Genomic DNA, 22,858 nt, shown 5'->3' with positions numbered 1-22,858 from the left:
AGACTATCAAAGAAAACCATCAGTCCCAGAGATAAGAACTAAGGCGAACAAACAGAAAAAGTGCAACTCAATTTAACAGATGATTCTGGAAACAGAGAGAATTAAAAAAAAAAAACACAACAGCTTTTAATTCAAATCTCAGAAGAGATTTAAGAAGATATTATGTCCCTAAAAGAGGAATGGGATACTATGAAAAAAGGAACAATCAGAAATACTAAAAAACATGATGGCTGATGCTAAAAGAATTCAATGAAAGGGTCAGAGGATAAAGTCAGGATTCTTCTAAAAGATCACAGAGCAAAAAAAGGAAGACAAGTAGGAGATATGGAAACTTGACACAGAAGGTCCAATATCGATTTAAATAGAACTTCCAGAAAAGTGACGATAGAAAATGGGGTGAAAATGAAGAAAATGTAGATAAAATTTCTCTTGGTTGAAAAGACACAAGTCTTTAGACTGAAAAGTCCTATTGTAGTGCCGGCGGGAACAGTGAAAATACTCACATTCATCTCCATCCTGATAACTGTTCAGGATGCAAGGATAATGAGAAGATTCTAAATGCTTCTGGAAATGAACACACACATACACACAGGCGCACACGCTCACAGAGGCAAACCACAAAAGAAGAAGATCACTTTGGCTTCAGACTTCTTATCAGCTTGAAGATGATAAGCCATGGTTTTCAGCGTTCTGATGGCTACCAGTCAAATGTAACTGCAAAAAAAGATATTTTCAGACATGCAGATTCTTAGAAAAGTTTACCTCTCATTCGTTACTTTCTGAAAAAAAAAGTATTTGAGTACATATTTCAGGGAAATAAGGAGTCTTAGCAGAAGACAAGGTCTTCAAGAAACAGTGGAAATAACTAGAGGGTAATGAGAAGAAATCCTAGGAAAACACTAGCAGTAGGCCACACTGGGACAGAACATCTGAGGCTCTGTGGAGATTGCCTTCAAGAGTAAAGTGGATTCCATTCTTAAGAATAGGGAAGACTTTAATAAGCTTTGGCAATTTAAAACTCCAAGGAGGAAAAAAATCACAGAGAAAGTCATTGTGCCTCCTTGAAGTAAATTAAAATATACCCAAATTTTGGACAACTGACAGAATGTCAGAAGACAGAGTCTGTTTAATCTTGACCCTTGTTGCATTCTTCTTCAGGGGTGACAGGCTTAATGACATAGGATTATATTCCTTCTCTTCAGGTCCACGCATGCTATTTGGCTCAGCTGTGAGTAATTACTGTAAATTGTTTTCCAATTTTTAGAATCAACCAATAGAGAATATATAAAGAAACTTTAATTATAGTGTCAGGACAGAAGGCAGCAGAATGAAAACGGAATAAACCTTGAAAATGTAAAAGTAATAAGTTTGGAAATATCGTGTCCTAATCACACACATCTACCCCTCCTCTAGCTCCAAACCCCCTGAAAAGAAAGAAAAGATATAAAAAGAGGGGTTGTGGCCACTCCAGAAAAAAACGGAAAGAAGGAAGAAGGGAAGGAAGAAAAGAGAGAGAGAGAGAGAGAAAACAAAGGAAGGAGGGAAAGAAGGAAAAAAGGAAGGAAGGAAGGAGGGAAGGAGGGAGGAAAGGAAGGAAGAGAGGGAGGGAGAGAGGAAGAAAGGAAGGAAGGAAGAAGGAAAAAGAAAGAAAAGCAGGCCACCAGAAGTTTTGGAGAGCAGACTGGATCAGATATAGAGAAAATTAAAATGGGAGGAAACCACAGCCCAACACGCAAACAGAATATTTCTATGACAGAGGTAGAAGCAATTTGGGTCAAGGGCGCTCCGAGTCCAGTGTAAACACACATGGAGGCAGGAGGATGCCCAAGGGCACTCAGGGTGATTAACTGTGGGGCTACTCTGCTCCCTCCATCACCACTTTGCTAAGCGGCTCGTGGCCTTAGCCTCGTATCCAGGTGGAGCAGTGAATGTGAGCACTGGGGCTGAAGAGGCTGGGCTCCATTTAATCATTTAAATCTCCTAGAGAGGGTGCGACCACACACAGACATAAACTCCCAGGACCACCACCGGGCAGCCCGTCTCCCTCTTCCCCAGGATCATCAGTTGCAAGTTACAGATAACAGAAACAGCAGTGACAGGAGAGCAGAGAATCACATACGCCAAGTTAAGCACCCAGCCAAGGTGACATCAGTCTTCATTGAGTAACTATAACCTAAGGAAATAGAGTTCATAGGGCAAATAAAAGAAGAATTTGAAAGAAGTATCATTAATATCCTCACAGTAAATAAGAGAGGATATAATATCCATAACGTGAGAACAGCTGATGTCTTAGGTCAGGTTCCCCAGGGAACAGACTCTGAAACTGAGGTCTGCATGCAGGGTTGACCCCAGTGGCTCTGGAGTGCAGGTGTCTGTCTGCTGCCCGGACTTTGTTACCTCTGGTGTCGCAGCCTCCTGGAGCTGAGGCCATTTTCTCTGCCTCCAAGAGCTGTTCGTAGACTGGAGTCAAGCCAACATGAGCCTGATTCTAAGACAGGAAAAGAGAATAGATTCTTCAAGCTATAGATCAAGGAAGTTGAGGCTGATTGGAGTAGAATTCTGAAGCAAATTACTAAATGCATTACTAAATGCACAACGTCCATTTGAAGTCCAATAAGTTTTTTTTAATGAAGTAGAAATCAATATTTGTGCGCACTTAGAAAGAGTTGATCAACATGAGTCATCATTGATGAAAAATATAACAGGCCGTTTTTGCAGTTTGGGGTTTCATGGTGATATTCTGATAAACTTCCAGTTACCCCTCCTATCTTGGAGTTCTGCATACACAAGGAAGAATAAAGATATGGGAAACACAGGATCAAGGTACTAAAATATGGGAAATTTCCCCAAACACACCTCTCCAGCTGTCAACAATGCAAAGCCGTCTTGTAAGCACGGTTGGAGAGAGCAGGTTAGATTTGAGGGTCCACTGAGTTTTGTTCTCTAGCCAACTATCCCTACCCTACTTCCTCTTCTCCATCCTGAAACTGAGATGGGTGGTCCTGCAGAGGAGATCCTGAGTCCACTTCCCTACCACCCGAGATGTAGATGAGGCTGGCCCATCTGCAGAGTCTAAGCCCTGCCCAGGTGGACCCACTGCAAGTGCTACTGAAGGGCTGCACTTGGATTCCGGTCCTTACCCTAAAATGGCTGTCCTCTCTACTGCAGTGTAACTTAACAATTGAATGGTCCAGGTTTGACCAGAAGCTTAAATAACATCAGAGCGATGATACAGGCTCTCTCCCTCCCCTATGGGGAGAAACTGATATATGGGAAAAGGGAGGGTGTTGCTCTTTTTTTGGACTCTGTTAACATGACTTGTTGATCAGAGGACTGTTATGGATAATAATAGCTAAGCTAACGGTTATTGAGTGCTTCTATGTGCCAGGCCCTTTTCTAAGAACTTTGCATGTATTAACTCATTTAATCCTCACTCAACCCTCCCAGGTAGGTGTGGTTTTAATCCCACGAGTCAAGTCACTTGCATAGGGTAATGCACCTAGTAAATGCCAATGCTGGGATTTATACTCAACAACCAAGTCTAGAGATGGAGACTTTGTACATGACACCACCACTCTACTGTGCCCACTGCAGACCACCAGCTAAGCCTAGGGTAGAGGTGGATTTCTCTAAGGCATTTGACATCTCTAAGATATCCTTATGAATATAATAGAAAAATAAGGCTTGACAATTGCATAGTTAAGAGGGTTATTAGTAACTGAATGAACCAGTGAACCCAAAGTATGCTGAGCCCCACCACGGCAGAGGGAGCCCCTTAGTGGGGTGTCATCCAGGACTCTAGTGTTCTAATCTACTCTGTGGACATGGGGAGACACTGGATGCCTGAATCAAATCCAAAGAGACTTAGAGAAGGTGGACCCAGGGCTTCTGTCCCAAAGACGAACCCCATAAGCATGGATATGGCCTAACAGTAACATAGCAAGGAATTTCCAGTTTTCCCCTTGCACTGGGATCAACAGTGAGATGTATTTGAAAAATAACTGACAAGAGCTCAGGCTGTATTAATTGTTTTTAATGGTTAACTAGTCAATTAATTTTATGACAACAAATTTTTTTTTAAAGGGCAGAGACAGGTGTCCTTCAAGGGGAAAATGGCGAAGATTAGAGAGATTTGAAACCATCTCACATGAAGAGGAGTTAGAGTAACTGAGAATGTTTAATCTTCAGACGAGAATGTTTAGGTAGAATGCAATGGCTGTCTTCAAAGACCTGAGAGGTTATCTCTTGGAGGAAGGATGTGACTTACTCCATGTTGACTGCAGAGGGCAGAGCTGGGACCAAAGGTTACAGGGAGGTGGATTTGTCTAATTGCTGTTCAAGGAGAGGACACAGAGTTCCCTCTTTACTCTTGGGACAGTTATGACAGCTAACATTTACTGAGTGCTCATGATGTCTGCACTAATGTTAAGGTCTTTGTATGCCTTAGCTAAAACGTTGTGGGTCAAATTCATACTTATCATTACAAGTATCTCATAGCATCCATTTACTGACTGCTTATTAAATTACCTCATTTGATAGTTGCCCTGTTGTCTGTTATTATTATATCATTACAGTTTTACAGATGAGGAAATAGAGAAAAGTTACTTTCCTGGAATCATCCTGCTTTAACTTATCAGCTTATAACGATCTGGACCTAAGTATTCCTGCTACTAATACTGCCTCTGGAAGTTATGCATATAATAAGGGGTCAGATTGGGGCTGTTCATTAGAAATATAATGTGAGCCACTAATGAGATTACTAAAGTAATCTTACTTTTTCTAGTAGCCACATTAAAAATGAAAAAGAAATCAGTGAACTCATTTTAAATTGTATATATATATAATATATATATTTATATCTTAACCCAATACATTAACCCAATTGACTCATTACGTCTAAGCTACTATCATTTCTTGAAATGATGTAATCAACATTAAAATTAACACGCTCTTACATCATTTTCCACATTAAGCCCCGTGTCTGTTTTACACTTACAGAACATCTCAGGACTAGCCACGTTTCAAGCGTTCAATAGCTGCCTGGAGCTCTTGGCTGCTAATGGACAGCCAGAACAGGGTTAAAATTGAAATCTCCTCTGGGGGGTGTTGAAACTTAAAGAGAAGCTTTGCCTTCCACCTTAGATTCGAATGCTTCCCTGCTCCCAGCTTACCTTCTTTCCCAGTCTGAGGGAAATGCATAGCGACTGCCTTTGCCTTTTCTGGGAGAGCCAATGTAGATATTTATGAATTTGGAGAGGACAGGTGTTTCTCCTGCAACCTTCCAACAACTGTCATTTCCCTCCTAGCAGCTAGGCCGGGAGTTAGCGTGCTTGATTTCTGCTTGGAAAGTGACTGAAGTAGGTTGCATGAATTAAGTGATGTACCCTAAATACCAAGTTGGGGGTAGAACATCTTGTTTTATGTAAAGTTATGTAAAATTAGGGAGTCCTTGGCTTAATTGATTAGAAATAAATCCTGTAGTCGGTAAATGCATAAGTGACTGTGAGCGGAGGAAGCATTCTGTTGTCATTTTTGCCACGCTGTCCAAAGGTAGAGGCACAGCGTCAAAACAAATACACAGCCTCTTAAAGTAGCCTTGAAACAGCCCACGGAAGTTTCCCCCCAAAATTCCAAACCAGTTGCCGAAAATGAAAGCATCTAAAAAGATGCCTCGCGCTCTCGGCCTCCCGGAGGTGGCGCTATGAGGGTGACGGAGTTAATTAGTGCCTGCAAAACGCTCGTGTGAGCTCATCTGAGAAGTCATGATCTGCACACATATTATTTATAGCAGATCTGAGGCGTGCACGGTGTTTGACATTTTCTTCTTTTTCAGTAGGGGGACTTCAAAAAGTCGTGGGTACCCCCCAGGCAAAGTACAGTGGGCAGGCACCAGGGCGCGGGCGGGAGGCGAACGCTCAACCACGCGTGTCCGGGCGCAGGTGCCGGGGGCGGTGGCGGCCACTCCGCAGCGCCGGCTCGGGAGGAGAGTTCGCGGCTGATCTCGGGATGGCTTGCAGATGCAAAATGTGTCTCTGGCCAGCAGGAGGAAGGAAGAGGAAGTGAAAGCAGCGGCAGCCGGCGGCGCAGCAGCCGGCCGACCCGGAGTGTAAGTGCGTGTGTTCGGGCGAGCGAGAGCGGGCGAAGATGGGCACGGGATAGAGGCAGAGCCACCCACACCGCCGCGGCCCCGAGCTAGGCGACAGAATCTCTGGCCCCCTTTCAAAGGTCGCTGGTCGTCAGAGCCCTGATCGCTGGGAACCCTCGCCGCCGCCGCCGCCGCCGTCCTGAGACCCCGGGCAGGTTCGTAAAGTTTCCTGGGCTGGCGCCGCGCCCCGACTCGCTGACCTCAGCGCGGCCGGGGAGGAAGCTGGGGTTGGGGCAAGGAGGAGGCGTCCTGCTCTGGGGGACGCTGGGCGCCGTGGAGACACTTTTGTTTCCTCCCTGGGGGCGCCGCGGCTCGGGCGGAGGTGGCCGCGGCGCCCTGCGGGATGAAGGCTGCGGGCGCACCAGGGCGCTCCGCAGTTGGGGGAAGTCTGGGCAGAGGGGGGCGGCTGGAGTGGGAGTAGAAGAGGAGGGAGGGGGCGCTGGGGATGGAGCGCGGGGCCCGGGAAGCCGCGGAGATGTTTCGGCCAAGGCCGGCTGGAGGGGGCTGCCGGAGGGCTGCGCAGTCAGCGCTGGGGGACTGTGGACAGAGAGAGTGTGGGATTGCGGGCTTGCAGAACTGAGAGGCTGCGCTGGAGAAAGGATTGGCGGCTCGGACTCCCGGCTTTTCTCTGGCACTCGCAGATGGGAGGGAATCCCCCGGCGACCGCGCTCCTTGGAGGGGGCGATGATGGGCTAGAGGGATGGAGGGCCCGGAGGGACGGAATGGGATGGTTAGGGCAGCTGGGAGTCCCGGGGGCCACTGTTAGTAAATACCCGCCTCCCGGGGACATTTCAGGGTCCCCGCCGGGACCGGGAAAGACGGCAGGGGCTTCGATGGGAGATCCTGGCATCGAGGAGGGGGCGCACTGGGCGCGCCTTCAGAGAAGGGGGGCAGCGGAGCTCTGGGGGCCCTAGAATCCGAGCGGAGAGGGGCGGCCGAGATCGATAGAGTTGCTTTGAGGAAGAGGAAATACAGAACTCAGCCGGCCCGGGGGTGCGCGCGTGTGTTTGGGGTTGGGAAGTCCGCGTTGTGTCGCGGGCGCGCGCGAGGGCGGCGAGAGTGAGCGTGTGTGTGTGTGTGTGTGTGTGTGTGTGTGTGTATGTATGGGTGATCGCAAGGGTCTCCGGAGCTGGGGACTCCCGCCGAGTGACCCTCTCCCGCCTGGGGGCAGTTTGAAGTTGGCAGTTCAGGGCAGGGGTGGTTGGCGGCTGGACCTGTGTTGACCTGAAGCCTCAGGACTTGGACCCCTGGAGGGACTCGGCCTCTGGACAGCTCCTGTGACTCACCGAGCATATTTTGTGATGCCCTGTGCCCCAGACCATGGGCCTGCTAACACTGCTGGCCATAAATGATGCGAATCTAATTCGTTTTGTTTAAGATTTCAGAGAACCTAAGACAAGGTTTCTGCCTCCAGAGGCAGAGGCCGCGGGCTTCCCGTTTGGCCCTGCCAGTGACTTGCGGGTGGGGTGGGTGGGGCTGTGGAAGAATTTTTGAGGTTTTTTTTGGTCCATAAAATAAAAGTAATTAATGACCTAGACCTGTATATCAACTCTTTGAGGGTAACTTTGGGAACTAGAGGGCTCTAACCCCTCTCAGGTTTACTTTTACATGGAAAAGGCTGGAAGCAGCTGTTATTAAGGGCCTCCTCTGGTCATGGTTTTTCGTGTTATCTCACCTCCATACCTGCTTTCCAAGGTCGTTTCAAGGATCATTGTCCCCCAGTTTTCAAAACTGGGAACTATAAGTTAGAAGGCCAGATGTCCTGCTGTCACATAGCAGACTTTTTCTTATAGCTGACCTTCTGAACCTCTGCTCTTTTCTGTGGTACATTTCCTCTCTCTTGAGGGCTGTGGTTAAATGTGCATGTTGCCTTCTTTTCTACTACATTTATTACTCATTTTTTTTTTTAATTAGATGGACTGGTTGTCTTCTTGGGAAATTGTGAGGGAATGACCTGGAATGTTGGAACTCTGCAGGGCAGATGATGTCAGGAGGGAAGGGAACTGGCTCAGAAGCTTGGTAGGTGTCAGGGAGGGGCACGCTGGGAGGCAGGCCCAGACCTGGGTCTGATGGAACTCAGGACTTGGAGCAGTCATTGGGCTATAGAACCCGTGGTCCTATTGATGGCCATATCCACACCACACCCCTCCAACCTTCCCTTGTCTCATCTCTCTGCCCTTCTTAACTGCAGCCACTCTGACTACCTTACATTTTTCTTTTTCACCAAGTTCTCTCCCCAGGGCCTTTGCACATGTTATTCCTTTTGCACAAGGAGATTATCCCCACATGTCCAGACGGCTCACACCCTTGCTTCCTTCAGGTCTCTGTTCAGTTGTCTTCTTACAGAGGGCCTTCCCTGATTACCTCGTATAAATTTTCCGTCTTAGCACTAATTAACCCCTGGCATTATATATTCGTTTATTTGATTATTCTCTGTCTCCCCCGTTAGAATGGAAGTTCCATGAGGGCAGGAACCTTGTCTTGTTTAGAGGTCCAGAATCTAAACTGATTCCCAGCATAGCAGGTGCTCAATAAATACTTGTTGACTGACTGAAGAAGAGGTGCTTATTATGGGAGAGGCTCACCAAGGAAATATACCAGGAAAATGTTGCAGCATCAGCAGCAATTAAGAACCCCAGGTAACGGGCTTTTACTTTTTCTCCTCTGTCTTCTCCCCCATGCCCAGCTGCCCATCTTGCAGACCCTTTTCTGCCTTCAGGAGACTCTTCCTGTAGAAGTTCAGACCGAAGAAAGGAACAGAGAAGTGATTCCTTGGGAGAGTGGAGAACCATTACACTTTGTTAATTACGCATACCCTCTCCAGATCTGGTGTTTGTTTCATCACTCTTCTTAGAGAAAGTCTTTTCTCTAAGCGCGTGTTGCTTTAGCCAAAAAAATGCTCCCCTAGGAAGAAGGGCATATTGTGAGGGGAGTGAAACCAGAGACTTTCATGTACCCTACCCTGCTCTCCCAGCAGATGGAAGTGAAGGCAGAGGAGGAGAGATTGTAAGGGAGGAAGAAGCTGGGTGGCAGAGGCAGGGGAAAAAGAAGATAAGAAATGCCTAGGAGAAGACAAATGAAAGAGAGAAAACAGGTGAGGGGTTTCTACAGTGCTGCTCAATCAAAAGCGTTTATTAAATTATGGTATTGAGATAGGACAAAGCTGAGTGTTTTAAAGTAATTTACTCCCCTATGGGTGTTTGGTGTGAATGGGTGGGGAGAGGTGGAGGAAGGGAGTGCTTTGAAGCCCTTGCAGAGAGGATGTGGCTGGGGGTGTGCCAAGGGGCTCCGCTGAGCGCACACTTAGCTTACATTATCATCTTTCTTAACTCTAAAGGTTTAGAGGTAATCATTCCTATGGAGGACATTTCCTGTCCGGATCTAAGACAGTGGGTGCCCTTAAGGTTTGTAACTGAAGCCTGCAACCACTTTTTAATGCCTGAAACCATCCAAGTGGATAGTTTGGTTTATAAGACATTCATTCTGTTGAATTTGGAAAAGGTGGGGGATTGCTAAACCCTCTCTGCATCACAAAGCCTCAAGTGTTTGTTGCTAATTACGAAACTCCAGTTCTGCTTCCTTCTAGTCAACTAGTCTAGTGTTTTTGAAGCTTAGGGTTGCAATCCAGGAGCGGGTCATATCAATTTATTGAGTCCAGACCAGCAGTTTAAAACATGAAACAGAAAAGAGTACAATGAGAATAGAGTGTTTTACAAAACAGATACCGAATCTTAATGCCAAATGTATTGCTTAATGTGGGTCGTGATTAAAAAAAAAATCTGTTTTGATCATTCTGGAGGCCCTAGGAATCTACGTTTTTAACCAATTTACCAGAGATTCTGATGAAAGTGGTTCATAGGGCCGTACTTTAAGAAATATTTGGTGCCTCCTCCCTAACAAAATGGTATTGCTTTAATCTCCTGTAAGAGATGCTATTTCCAAATTTTGAATAGGATGTAGTAAAAGCGTCAGCCGTTGACTTAACTTTGAGAAGGCTACTGTTTGTAGAACTTGATGGTATGCTTGGCCCGGATGCTGCCATCTTGACGAAACTGGAAATCCAAGTGGCCTGTTTTTCACGTTAATGATGTGGAGAAGCAGTAGATTCATCTGTAATAACTCTTTAACCTTACTTAGAATAAGATGACTGCATATAGTCTTTTCTGGCCAAGTTTTAGTTTAGAGCTTTTGAGATCTTTTTGCTTCTGAGGTCTTTGGAACTTTGCTCAACTTTTCCTCTCATATTTTACAGCTGGTATTCCCCATATACATGATTTTAATTACTTTCAGAGGTTTGCAAAGATAGTAGTAATCTCTTCTGGTGGCAGCCACACTGCTGTGATACATAATTAGATTAGGCATTTTAGCTGACCTGGGTTTGGGACTGGCCAACCAAAGAAAAAAGGGCTGACAGTTTCAGCACTGTCCAAGCCATAAGGATTTTGAAGGCCAATCATCCAGGGGATAGAGTGTGGCTCCCATGAAATGTGTGTGGCCTGTGAAAGCCTTTGAATATGCCTAGCATAGCATTTTTAGGTACAACAAAGCCAGCCTCCGTGCACAATGCACACACCGGTTGTAGTTTTCATTTCCTTGGATAATTTAGCTTGTCTGACTGTTAACAATTAGGACTTATTTATAATAGCTGGAACTGAAGCCTGCAAAACACTATTATGATCCATGATTAAGTTAAGTTGTGACTTAGTACAATGTTTTATAAACTTTCATAGGATAAGTGCAGGTACAGTTTGAGCAGAGTTTTGTCGCTGGCCTAAGGTGGGGTGAACTACGAAGTAGCCGATAGGAATCCTGTGGGAGAAGGAATGCTAGCTCATCAAACAGAATTAACCACAGCAACAACCTGGCATAGTGCTGAGTAGAGAAATTAGTCACATGTATAAATAGAAGGAGATGACGATTCTCAGTCGGTGTTCTAGGCCCCCACAAACACTGATTTCCAGAATCTGAGCAAGATTATTATTGGAACCTCAATTTTAGGAGTTGAGGCTATGGTTTTGGCTATTTTAGTTTTAACAGTTAATGCAGGGAACAAAACTTTATTCTAGTAGAAAACACTGGAAAACGCACTACTTGCTAGCCTCCAGGACTGCTGTGTGTTGGGTGGGTTTACTTGCTGGATCAGGAGCAGTGGTTTGAGGGCACCATGATCAGGTAAGCCCCGATTGAGTACGGCCCAGTAGCCTTGGAGTCAGAGGATCCATGGGGCACTTTCCTCCTTGCACCAACAGCTGACACCCTTCCTTCTGGAATGCTGTTTTGGAAATGGTTGGGAATAGCCAGTGTAGTATCGTTATCCCATTTTAGAGATGTGGCTTGGAGGAATGAGATGTCACAGGGGTATTTGGAGAGTGAACCTGAGCCTACACCCAGCTTTTCTGACTCTTTTTCCCCTGCTGTTTCTTTCCCGTGAATCACGATGCCTGTGTTGGTTACTTGCCCCTCTTGTTGGTTCTCCTGGACTAGCCTGGTCTGAGGCTAAGACTCCCACATCGAGCTGTGCTGCAGCATATGCAAGGGGCTCTTCCCTCCTGTATGCTGGTAGAAATGCCCTGGGTTCTGATAGATGTGTCCTAGGTTGCCATGGCACCCAGGGATGTGTCTGCCCACCACTGAGGCCCAGTTTTTCAGAGTTGGTGCTTCCCTTTGGATGTCTCATTCCAAAGCTGACCTTCTTAACCTTGAGAGTCAGTGGATCCTTCTCTGAGGGACAGCATGCCAATCACCCAAGCTCATGATATTGAAGCATATGCAATTCATTAATCAAAAATGAGAACAATGTTTACAAAGGAGAATAGACACATTTGTTAGCCAACAGTTTTTTCTCTGCAGATGCGTCGTGGTGAAAGCAAAAGCATGGGACCAATTGGTGGGGCGACTGTTTGGGGTTAGGGAATACATTTAACAGAGTATTTTTCAGCTAGTCATAAGTTTTGCTACTTCTCCTGCCCCACAGACTAATACCAACTAAGGGAACCAGAGACTGGAGTCTTTAACCAGGATGGTTTCTCCACTGGGTGCTGCTGAGGCTACCGATTCTGTCTTTTTCTACCTAAAGCGATTGCCCATTTTATGTTGACTCTATTTCAGGCACTCTCAACCTCAGCTCTATTGATGGGTAATTGTTTGTCGTGGGGCCTTCTTGTGCATTCTAGGATGTTTACTAGCTTCTCTGGCCTCTACTCACTAGATGCTAGTAGCAACACCCAGTTGGGATAACCAAAAATGTCTCCAGACGTTGCTGTTCGTCCCCTCAGGAGCAACTCCTCCTCCCCCTGGGGACTCTATGGCAGAAGAAGTCTGTTTCTAGTGATTTTACGTCTCAGTTTCCTCACAAGTCTTGCATTCTGGCCACTGGTTACTGCATTAACTATAACCTCTACAGAATGGGAATAAGATAAATGATACGAGGAAGGATGGTAAGAGAGCTCAGTTCTGCTCATTCAGAGGACTCTGTCACAAGACTAAGGAAATGTCTGCGTGGAATGAGTTAACAGGGTGAAATGCCTCCTCCTTTGCTTGTAAAATGCACCTTGGCTACTTGGATAGTAATAGATATTGACATTCTATTAGTGTGACCAAGACGTTGTAGCTGGTCAGGGGAGAAGCTTTAGAGTCCTGCTACAAGTGAGGTCTTTTCCCACTCTGTCCATTAGATTTCTGTCCTAATCCTGCCACATTTATTTTCTTACGTAATTATCTGTCAACCTTTTATTTACCTTCGCTGTTTGGCTGCTGTAGCAGAGCCGAGCAGCATCTAGTGGCTTAAACCATGTAGAAATATTGCCGGCTTGTATACTAGCTACGTCTCCCCAAGCAGCAGCTTTCTTTAAGTCACAGCCCTGCAGCCACCCTCCACCCTTCCTTCCGCCCTTTATGCCTTTTTTTTTAAGTTTTGAAATTGCATTTAGAGAGCCAGCGTTTTGTGCTGTGGGGTTCTGTGGCTGAACGGTACTGGATGAGCTATATTTTCCAGGCTGCTACACACAATTACCCTTAATTTCAAAGTGTAATGCATTTCAAAATAATTTTTTTTTTTTCTCTTTTCAGGCTCTTTTACCCAAATGCAGAGCCACAGCTGGCTTTGCCCTTGGCCCTCAGAAGGCATGTGGCTTGGGAGGTAGAGCTAGTGGAGGGGCCTTGGTTAGATTATTTTTGACTGAGTGAAGAGTGAATTCCAATAACACTCAGTAAGGCTGGTTTTTACTTGGCTCCTGCCCACCCTCACCCCTGCTCCGCCCCACCGTTATCATAGCATCTTTATAGTGCACTCTGTGCCCTGGTTATTCCAATTGTGGGCCACTCTGTGGGAAGTGACTGAGTACTCAAAAATTTAGGTTTTGGGAATGGGACTGATTGTTTCATACACTAAATAGTAAGTGTATGTTGTGTATGTATGCGTGTGTGAGACAGACACACACATACACACACACATACCCATGCAGCTCTCCTAATAATGACAGTTCTGTAGAAGCGCAGAAACTATTATATCAGCTACTAAATTCTGTTTTCTCTAGTGCTTGTCACTTTTATAGCAAGTCAGCACAAATCACATTAAATCAAAACTTTTTATCAAGGAATGAATATGTTTCCATCATCTTTAGACTTACTCTACTGGCAGGAAGTGAATTTGACTCATCAGACCTATTTTCTCAATTACTGCCCCTTCCTCAATTCAGAGTTTTGAGAAATATTTGCCTGGATTTATATGAGAGATGCAAAATAAAGCTTTATGTTTGTATGTATATATGTATGTGAGGGGGACCAGCCCCGAGCTAACATCCAAGCCAATCCTCCTCTTTTTCGCTGAGGAAGACTGGCCCTGGGCTAACATCTGTGCCCATCTTCCTCTACTTTATATAGGACGCCGCCACAGCATGGCTTAACAAGTGGTGTGTCGGTACACGCCCAGGATCCGAACTGGCGAACCCCGGGCTGCTACAGCGGAGTGCCTGCACTTAACCGCTTGCGCCACCGCGCCGGCCCCAAAGCTTTATTTATTAATTGTAGTATATTTTTAATAAGAAATGTGTGGCTTACACTTACAATGCAGATAAATATTTTCAAATTGAAATGTTGCTCGGCTTACAGCACCCGTCATAATACTTCATTCATTCATTCATTCATTCAACAGCCATTTTGATTGCATTTTGTGTCCTGTAGTCAAGGCACTTGCTGGACATAACAAGACCGACTTCATGTGAGCAGCATGGGGCGGGGGACTGTGTGGGCGACAGACCCAGTAATGGATAGTCATAATGGAGTGTGATAAATGTATGTTTAGAGTATTTGCAGATCACAGAGGAAAGAGTTCATAAATGAAGTGACTTTGAGAAAGATCTGGAAAGCTGAGTATTAAAAGAAAGAACAGGATGTGTCCAGGTAATAAAGCAATCAGTGTAGTGGGGAGAAAGTGTAGAAGAGGCCTTGTGTCAACTCTTCTGGGAGCTGGACATTTGGATTGAGTGGAAAGAAAACCAGAGGATTTTAAGCAAGGAAAAGACACAATTGGAATTCAATGAGAAATATAACTCCCAAGGCAACATGGAAGCGATTAGATGGTACAGCAGGAGGGAGGTGAATGATGGAAACTGTAAACTCCTCCCTTCTAAGCCTGCCCAAATAAACACACAATCATAAAGCAGTGTGCTTGCTTTGTAAAAGCAGCTTGAAAACAGGGCTGTCTGCCACCACCTTCCAGTCTGAGTAGTGGCCCAATCCTCCTCCTTTAAGGAGACGACTTCTGGAGACCCTTCCAGCTGGATACGAACCAGACAGAGAGGATATTGACATTGATGAAAAGAAAAAAGATTAGGTGACTGATTGGATTTGGAAAAAGGGAAAAATAGGAGTCTTTGAGGTTTAAAGTTCATAAATACATACTTGTTGGTTGAGGGTTCAAGTATCTTTTTTGACTCTATCGGCTAGTTGACTTGGTGTAAGTAAATTATTTTTCTCAGCCTCAGTTTTCACATCTTCAAATAGAGGCAATGTAACTCCCTACCTCTTGGAATTGCTGAGGTAATTAAATGTAATAATGATTGTAAAGTAGGGTACCCTGAAAGCATTGGGTTGGATTTGTTATTATTATTGATGTTATTGTTACTAATTCAGTAGTTTCTATTCAGGTTTTTTATTCAAATATCTTGCTAAAGCATTTAAAGATCTACATTTATTATTTCATCTTTTTAAAGTAGCATGGGGAATTCCTCCAAACATCTTGACTAGACTGTTAGTTGGATTTATGTATTTTTTTCTTCAAGAATACAGGAGAAGTAAACGACTGAAATATAGGTCAGGGAGAATTACAATCGATTGTGAATTAAAAGAACTGACATAATGAATCGCATTAGCAACTTGGGGTCCTCAAGTAAAAGCTCTTATAAATAGATCTCTATCCCTCCTTCATTTAGAACTAACCTGGGATTTTACTGTTTTATTTTATTATTATTTTACTTTGGGTAGAGAGAATGGAGGTTGCTAATTGGGGCTCTTTCTCCTTCCTTGACTTCAGCTTTCTGTGGGCTGTTCGTACTTGTCCAGCATGGATAGGAGCCCAGTGAGCAGCCCCCAGTTAGTGGAGTGCTACTGGAGGGGCAACTGGCAGCAATTTAATTCACTTGAACTGAGTTTCATATGATATGTTGCCTGTTAAGAAAGCTCGACGCTTCCAGTAACACTTTGTAAACATCCCGTTCTGAATCACTTGGAACCTTCTAGTAACTAGGGGACTATTGAAATGTTCATTGGCAGGTGGGTGGCAGTAAGTGTTAATTTTTCTTCTTTGATCTGAACCTATAAACCAGAATAGAAAATACTCTGGAGATAAAAATAGAAAACTAAAAGTAGAAGACTATAGTCCTGACTATGGTATAGCTCTGTTGTCCCAGCATAATTAATTGTACCAACTCTCACTTCAGAAGTGTCCCAGGTTGGACAATCCATTTAATGGCCACTTAAGTAGGAGCCACCTGCTTCGATTTCTGCTCATTCTCTCTGGCTGTTGCCATTTGCTTGGGTGCCTTTCCTACTTGCTGTTCCTTTAGGAAGGCAGCAACTAGCTGACAGGCTCACCAGCTCATTAAGCAGTAGCTCATGTACCTGTCACTTGGTAATGGCTTTTATGAAGTGGGTAAAAAAAAAATAAACCTCAATATAGACACTAAATGGCCATGAAGTATGGATGTGCAAGAGAAATGTGACAAATGGAAACTACTTCTCCAAACTTGTGCTTTGAAAGTACTATAGTGTTCTCCCCATTACTATAGTCATGAAGAGTCACTTATCGAATCATTCTATGCAAATCTTGTACCTGACAAATTACACACTATCTTCAGTGTAAAATAAAATTTCTATACTGTATATCAGGATTGGTGTGTAACTTTGAATAGGATCCAATGTTAAATAAATGTTTAAAGTCCCATAAAAAGATTTATACAGTGAAAAGCAGATTTACATTAAATCACTGGAGGATTATATTCATGCCAAAATATATATCAGTTTAACAGTGAGTCAAACATATTAATTTATCTTGTACCCACTTTACAGATGAGGAAATTTACGTGTCAGAGAGGCTGGCTGCCCAACATCATATAGATCGAAACTGAACGCTCTTTTCCGCAGCACACCAAATGCCACACTCTCCTGCTGCCAAGTCTCCATGGATTTGGCAAGTTCAGTTTTGCCTCAGTTGAACCTGTTACATTAGAATGTTGTGTTGAGCGGTCATGCTACTTGGTGAAGGGCAGGGAACAATTTGCTGTGAGAGCTTTGCTTCAGGAGCATGTAAAAGAGCCCAGTCAGGGCAGCAAACCATTCATTATGTGAGCCGGGGCTGACTGCCAGCAAGATGGCAGAGAGAAGAGGGCAGTGATGGTGGATTCATTTATGTCCCCGGAGACATCATTCTACTCGAGTAGAAATTGTGTTGCAGTTATTGCTAACTTGTTTAGGGCCATTTTCAAATATGCTACTAAGAACTCTAGCATATGAAAGTGCCGTGAAACAGTCTGAGGATTGGCGCCTGGAGCTGAGAATAAGACACATGAAAATGTACAAAATATAATAAGTCATTGTGGAAATTCCCAGGTCTGTTTTTATTTCAGCATATATCTTTCAGACAATGAACAGGCTTTAGGGTAATTTTTCATAACCAGATCAATGCAAGGCTCAGAGAAATGGCATAATAGCAGTTTTAATGTTGAATTTCACGCTTCTTTCAAAATCTAGGAATTGCGTTATGAAGAGTTGGGCTCATCCATTTGAAATGATAACTGCCAAAGAAGGTATCTAGTGTCATCTGCAGGGGAGGGGACACTACCCTAGGACTTTAGTCTTCAGGGTGCTGGAGAGACATTGAAGCCTTTAGCTTTTAGGAGAGGGATCAGAGTGTATTTTAAATTCTTGGTGGCTACCGTGGGCCTGAATTTGCCTCCAGTGTTTGCTTTTGAAATTCTCTTTAATTTATTTGTTCATCCACAAATATTTTTTGAGCACCTGCTATGTACCATGGGTGTGCTAGATGATACATAAACAATGGTGAGTCTCTTTCCTAGAATTCAGTGGGCTGCTTAGACACTAGTGGAGGAAATATACATTGATCAAAGGATCACACAAATAAATGTGACATTTCAACTGTGCCAAGGGCTGTGTGGGAAGGCACTGATGCTGAGAAGGCCTACAGAAGGGATTAGGAAGAGGAGTAGACAGAAGGTCTGGGAAGAGGGAGAGTGGATTTTACTGGGGGAAAGAGGAGTCCCTGTGGGTGACTAGCATATGTGAATGTCACGTGAAGGGTGGACTTGGATGTTGAAGGAACTGAAGACCAGAATGCCTGGGGCGGGGGGCACTCCAGGCCTGGATTAGACTGGGGAGGAGGGCTCAAGGGACCATGGATCTGGGCCTTTATTAAAAGAGAAGTGGGAAGTCACTGAGGTGTTTTACCCAAGGGAGGGATGTGATCAGATTTATGCTTTTCAAAGATCTCCCTGGCTTCAATGTGTAAATTTTACATCATTTAAAATTGGTCACAATATAACCACACTATTACTACTTTTAGAATCTAATAATTTCTAAAAGAATCAATTTAGCCACTAGTGTCTCCTTCAAATTTTAAACAGCAATTTAACTGAGTGATTTAGCATGGGTATCACAGCCACTTAAGAATGATAAAGTACCAAGTTCTGTGGTTCTCAGACTTCAAAATGCCTAAGAATCGCTGGGGACCCAGAAACTGCATTTTAAGAAGTCCCTCAGGTGATTCTGATGCGAGTGGTCCTGACTCCACTTTGAGGAGCATCGTCCCAGAGAGTGCTCAGGAGTGAAGAAAGGATTGTAAACCTCAAGGTAAAACATTGTCAGGCAGCCACTAGAGGATGGAAGCTCTTTATTGCCCGGGTATCCCGATACTGGAGGGATTTTCTTCCAGTGCACCTGAAATGGATTCTAAATCCTTTGAGTTTCTTCTAATTTATTTTCTAAACCTTTCACATGCAGCTATTTTCTCAGATCTGTGGCTTACTCCCTCTGTGTCTCTGATATTTTACTTTTCATTTTGTCACCATTTAATAAGAATCTTTTTATGTAAGCCCCGAATGAGGTTATGAGGCAGGGAGGTGGTGGGGAAGCCCGTCCGATGAGGAGGAGTCGAGAAGCCCCTCCGTGGATTTTGCTTACTTTGCCCTCTGGAGTGGGAGACTGAGCCACTGTACCGGGAAGAGACCAGTCCATAGTCACCACAATAGAGAATTGTTTTCAGAGTCCTCAAGGGCTAGCGATTCCAGGAGGATTAGTTTTGTGGGCATCTCCTCTAGCTCTACCATTCTCTGATGCCCTCTTAAAATCATGCTCAGAAACTGACCGTGAGGGAGAGGGTGGGCTCACGGCTGTTCCCCAGTGGATAGAAGAGCCCAGAATTCCTGCTCTGGTGAAATCAGGTTGAAATCAACATTAAGGGCAAATGGAAAGCAGAAAAGAAGTCACAGAAAAAGGCATCAGGCAATTTGGTGGGTGGGTGAGAAGAGAGAGTGAAGTGCCCTGGACCCACATCTCCCCCTGGTCAGCATGACATATCTCAGCAGTCATCACCTCCGGAAACCTTCCTTGATTTCCTGGTATCCCCTCCCTGGACACATTGAGTTCTTCTCTGTGCTGGCATTTATCGTGCTGCTCTACACTCTGTTTCCTGTCTTTTTTCCCTGAGTAGACTGGAGGTTCTGAAGGCAGATATTCCCAGTGCTGAGCCCATGACAGGCACTCAGTAAATGCTTGCAGAAAGAAGCACTATTATGCATGTACGTGAGCACTGTGTCCTTCCACAGTCCTTTTGGAAGAGCCCTTTAAAATGGTTTCTTCATCCCTGAGTAAAGACCCTAGGGACACGTGTTTCAAGGATGCCTGGCATGTAACTCTCATTGTACTCTGTTTGGCCGAAGACCAGCCCTGCCTGAGGTCACTGTGAGGTGTGGACCAGACCAGTTGTCAGATGTGGGGATGCAAATGGCCACTGGCTTTTCGATGCCCTAATTCTGTAGTGGTGATGGTTACTGCTTTACTGTCATTCCACTGTACCCAATCTACCCTGGGTGTAATGAACTTTCCAGAGGAGGAAACCAACGTTTTGTCATTGCATTACTGTCTGCAGAAGTATTTACTCCTTGTGTGTCTACTTAGAATTCTTTCCTAGTCACCAAAAAGCCTATGGGGCATAGATATTAGAAGACCATAACTTGGAAGAATGTAGAAAACATTTCTTGGCTTCAACCCTGAAACGTCTATCCCCTTCGTGCCTTCATCCACAGTTCAGCCAGCATTGAATCTGGAGAGTATGTTTCTCTCTTCCTTCCTGCTCACTGCCTGTGGGCAACCAGGCATTTGTGACACACACTGGGGGTTGGGATCCTTACCACATATGTGGTTACCCACGTTTCATTTATTACATTCTGAGAGCAGCATGGCCTTGATAATTTATGTTTCCAGCCTATAATTGCACATTATTTTTCTAGCAGCTATCAAGGGTCTCAGCTAGCAATTGAAACTTGATAGATGTCATGTCTGTTCCTTGCTGGAATGATTTATCCTGATGTTCAAGTGCTGAGCTGAGCTCATTTCTTTTAAGCCAAACAGCACACGCACAGTAAACCCCAAACTTAGGTATTCCCAGTTCACTCTGAAAGTGGAGCATATTGGGGCCTTTGGAACCACATTATTAGACCTTCCACAGCCCCTTTCTCCCTCAATAAAATAACCAAACAACTCCTTGCTTCTCCAGTGTGGGGATTCTGCCAGTTGTTGAATATGTCTATTCCAATTATGCATTCTGGAGCTGGGGAAATAACCACTGGACAGGTTCAGAGACCCACTGGACCCACTCTGACATGGATCTGAGCTAAAACTCCACTGATCACCTGAATTCCGCAAGCACCTGCTTTGACTGGTGGGCCACCAGTGACATTTGGGTCTCCAGGAATTAGCATCAGCTCAGAGCCAGTGTCCAGTAATCCCCCAAAGGTCTGATTATTTCCTTTTCCCCAGTGCACAGTCCCCCTCGTAAAAGGCTCTATGTCCCTTTGAGGAAAGGTTGGGAGAAAGATTAACAGTATAAATTTTTGGCAATATACTAGTCCTTCCTCAAGGGGACTCAGCCTCCCCTTCATTTGAGGGATTCTGGGTCTCTACACTGGTTCAAGTTTGGGAATTGATGGAGGCACCGTGATTCTGTTTTTATGATTCAGGTTAGACTTTTGTTCACATGACCTAGAACTTTTCTGCTTCTACAGATCAAATTGGAAGTTAGTAGGCTTCCTATTGATTTCACTTCTAGAAACACCATGATTAACTAACCAACACCATAGGTCTGTGTGAATCTGACTACTCTGATTGCTGCTTTGACTCTGCTGTGCATATGGTAAGCATGCCACACTAGAAACGGCTTAAATAGAGCCCTTGACTGGCTGGAGGGCTGATCCCACTTGCTCCCTTAGACACTTCCCAGAGCTGCCTGGGGGGAGCGACAGAGGCAGGATCTCCACAGCTACACAGATAGAGGTTGAAATTACTCATCACCTACTTGCTATGGGCAAATTTATTAGCTCTCATACCTTCCGTTTCCTCTTATATAGATGTGAATGATGCCCATGTGTTGTCACAATAAAGTGAAAAACGTTGCTAAGGAACAGAGTTCCTTGGCCCCAGCAGGTGTGCAGTAGATGTGAAAGGATATATACTTTTTGAACCTCTTCTCCAAAATTGTGCGTTCAAGGCCATCCGTTGGTTGGAAGGAATAGAATTAGGACTCACAGGACTCACTGTTCCAGACTAGCTTCCTGCACCCTTGAGGTTTGCTAATGACTCTGAAACACATTTTAACAAAAGTTAAAACAAAAGTTTTAACTTTTGTAGAAAAAAATCTCATTTCATTAGAATAGGTTATGTCTACAGCAAAATTCGCGACATTTTCTGTTATATGCGTTGTGACTTAAATTTCAAGATCACTGTGTTTTCTAGTACCAGAGTTTGATTCCCGGCTCTCATTTTTCTCTCTTTAGAGAAAATAACGTGTCTGAGACAGATGACCTTCTTAGTACTTCCCTGGTGCTGTGGGGTGTCCTGTTTGTGAGCCCCATTTGTGGACTTCACTCATTAACTCATTCTTCAAACACTCGGTGTTAGGGAAATGGTGATCCACAGGGAGTGACTGTTCTCTCCAGGAGAGGAGGTGGCACCGATGGACACTCCTGTAATATAGGGTGGCTAATGCTCCCACACTGTGCAGGTAATACAGTGCAGGCACCAGCCACTGTCACTATTGGCCAAAGGCTCGTGTTATGGAGGATGTTATAACTGGCGAGCTCTTCTGGCTCTGGTGGCCCACTCATGGAATTTGGGATCAAGAGGGCAGGCTCTTAGTCCTGGGCCTGACACTGCCTATAATCTGTGCCCCCTTCAATGGCCTCTGTTTTCTTAGCTATATAATATAGAAAGAGGGGGCTAGACATGGTGGATGGATCCCAAGCAAAAATCCATGGATCAGTCAGCTGCTTCAGAATCATCTCAGTAGTAAAAAACATTAGAATCTGGGCCTTCAACACCAGAAATTGTGATTCTAGGTAGGTTCTGGAATCTGTATTTATACAAAGACTTCCTGCCCTAGCTAACTGTTATATGAAGCCCCTTTTGGGAGGTCCTGGATGACTTCTAGGTTCCTCTTCTTGCCTAAAGCTCAATTCCTCATCCTTTACATCCTGATGCCCTCTTAAATGTCTCCTTCAGAAAGCCTTCTCAACCTCTGACTGATTGGCCCTCCATAGAGAATTAGTTCATGCCTCTGTGCTAAAAAACAAAAACAAAACTCATCAATTTGTACTTGTTTGTTTACTTTTTTTCCTACGGTGAGGAAGATTGCCCCTGAGCTAACATTTGTTGCCAGTCTTCCTCTTTTTGCTTGAGGAAGATGGTCCCTGAGCTAACATCTGTGCCAGTCTTCCTCTGCTTTCTACATAGGATGCCGCCATAGCGTGGCTTGACGAGTGATGTGTAGGGCTGTGCCTGGATCTGAACCCGTGAACACTAGGCCACCAAACTGGAGTTCGTGAACTTAACCACTACACCACCGGGCTGGCCCCTTGTTTGTTTACTTTTTGTTTCTTTTTTCTGTCTTTACTTTTGTTTTCCTGTTTACTGTTTACTTTTCTGTCT

General features: G+C 44.6%; 1 protein-coding gene across 2 annotated transcripts in view; it reads left to right on the top strand.

The window, feature by feature from the left end:
* Positions 1 to 5,875: 5,875 nt before the first annotated feature.
* The window catches only part of ELMO1 (engulfment and cell motility 1), a 525,628-nt gene continuing 508,645 nt past the window's right edge, over positions 5,876 to 22,858 (top strand). The window contains exon 1 of one of the 2 annotated variants that reach the window (XM_058528310.1): positions 5,876 to 6,106. The gene's annotated coding sequence lies outside the window, so the exon portion shown is untranslated. Of the gene's footprint in view, positions 6,301 to 22,858 lie in introns of both variants that reach the window. The other variant, XM_058528301.1, reaches the window with a different exon arrangement.

Source organism: Diceros bicornis, chromosome 3 (assembly GCF_020826845.1).
Source record: "Diceros bicornis minor isolate mBicDic1 chromosome 3, mDicBic1.mat.cur, whole genome shotgun sequence".
In the NCBI taxonomy this organism is placed as follows: Eukaryota; Metazoa; Chordata; class Mammalia; order Perissodactyla; family Rhinocerotidae; genus Diceros; species Diceros bicornis.
This window is presented reverse-complemented; position numbering and strand designations above follow the sequence as displayed.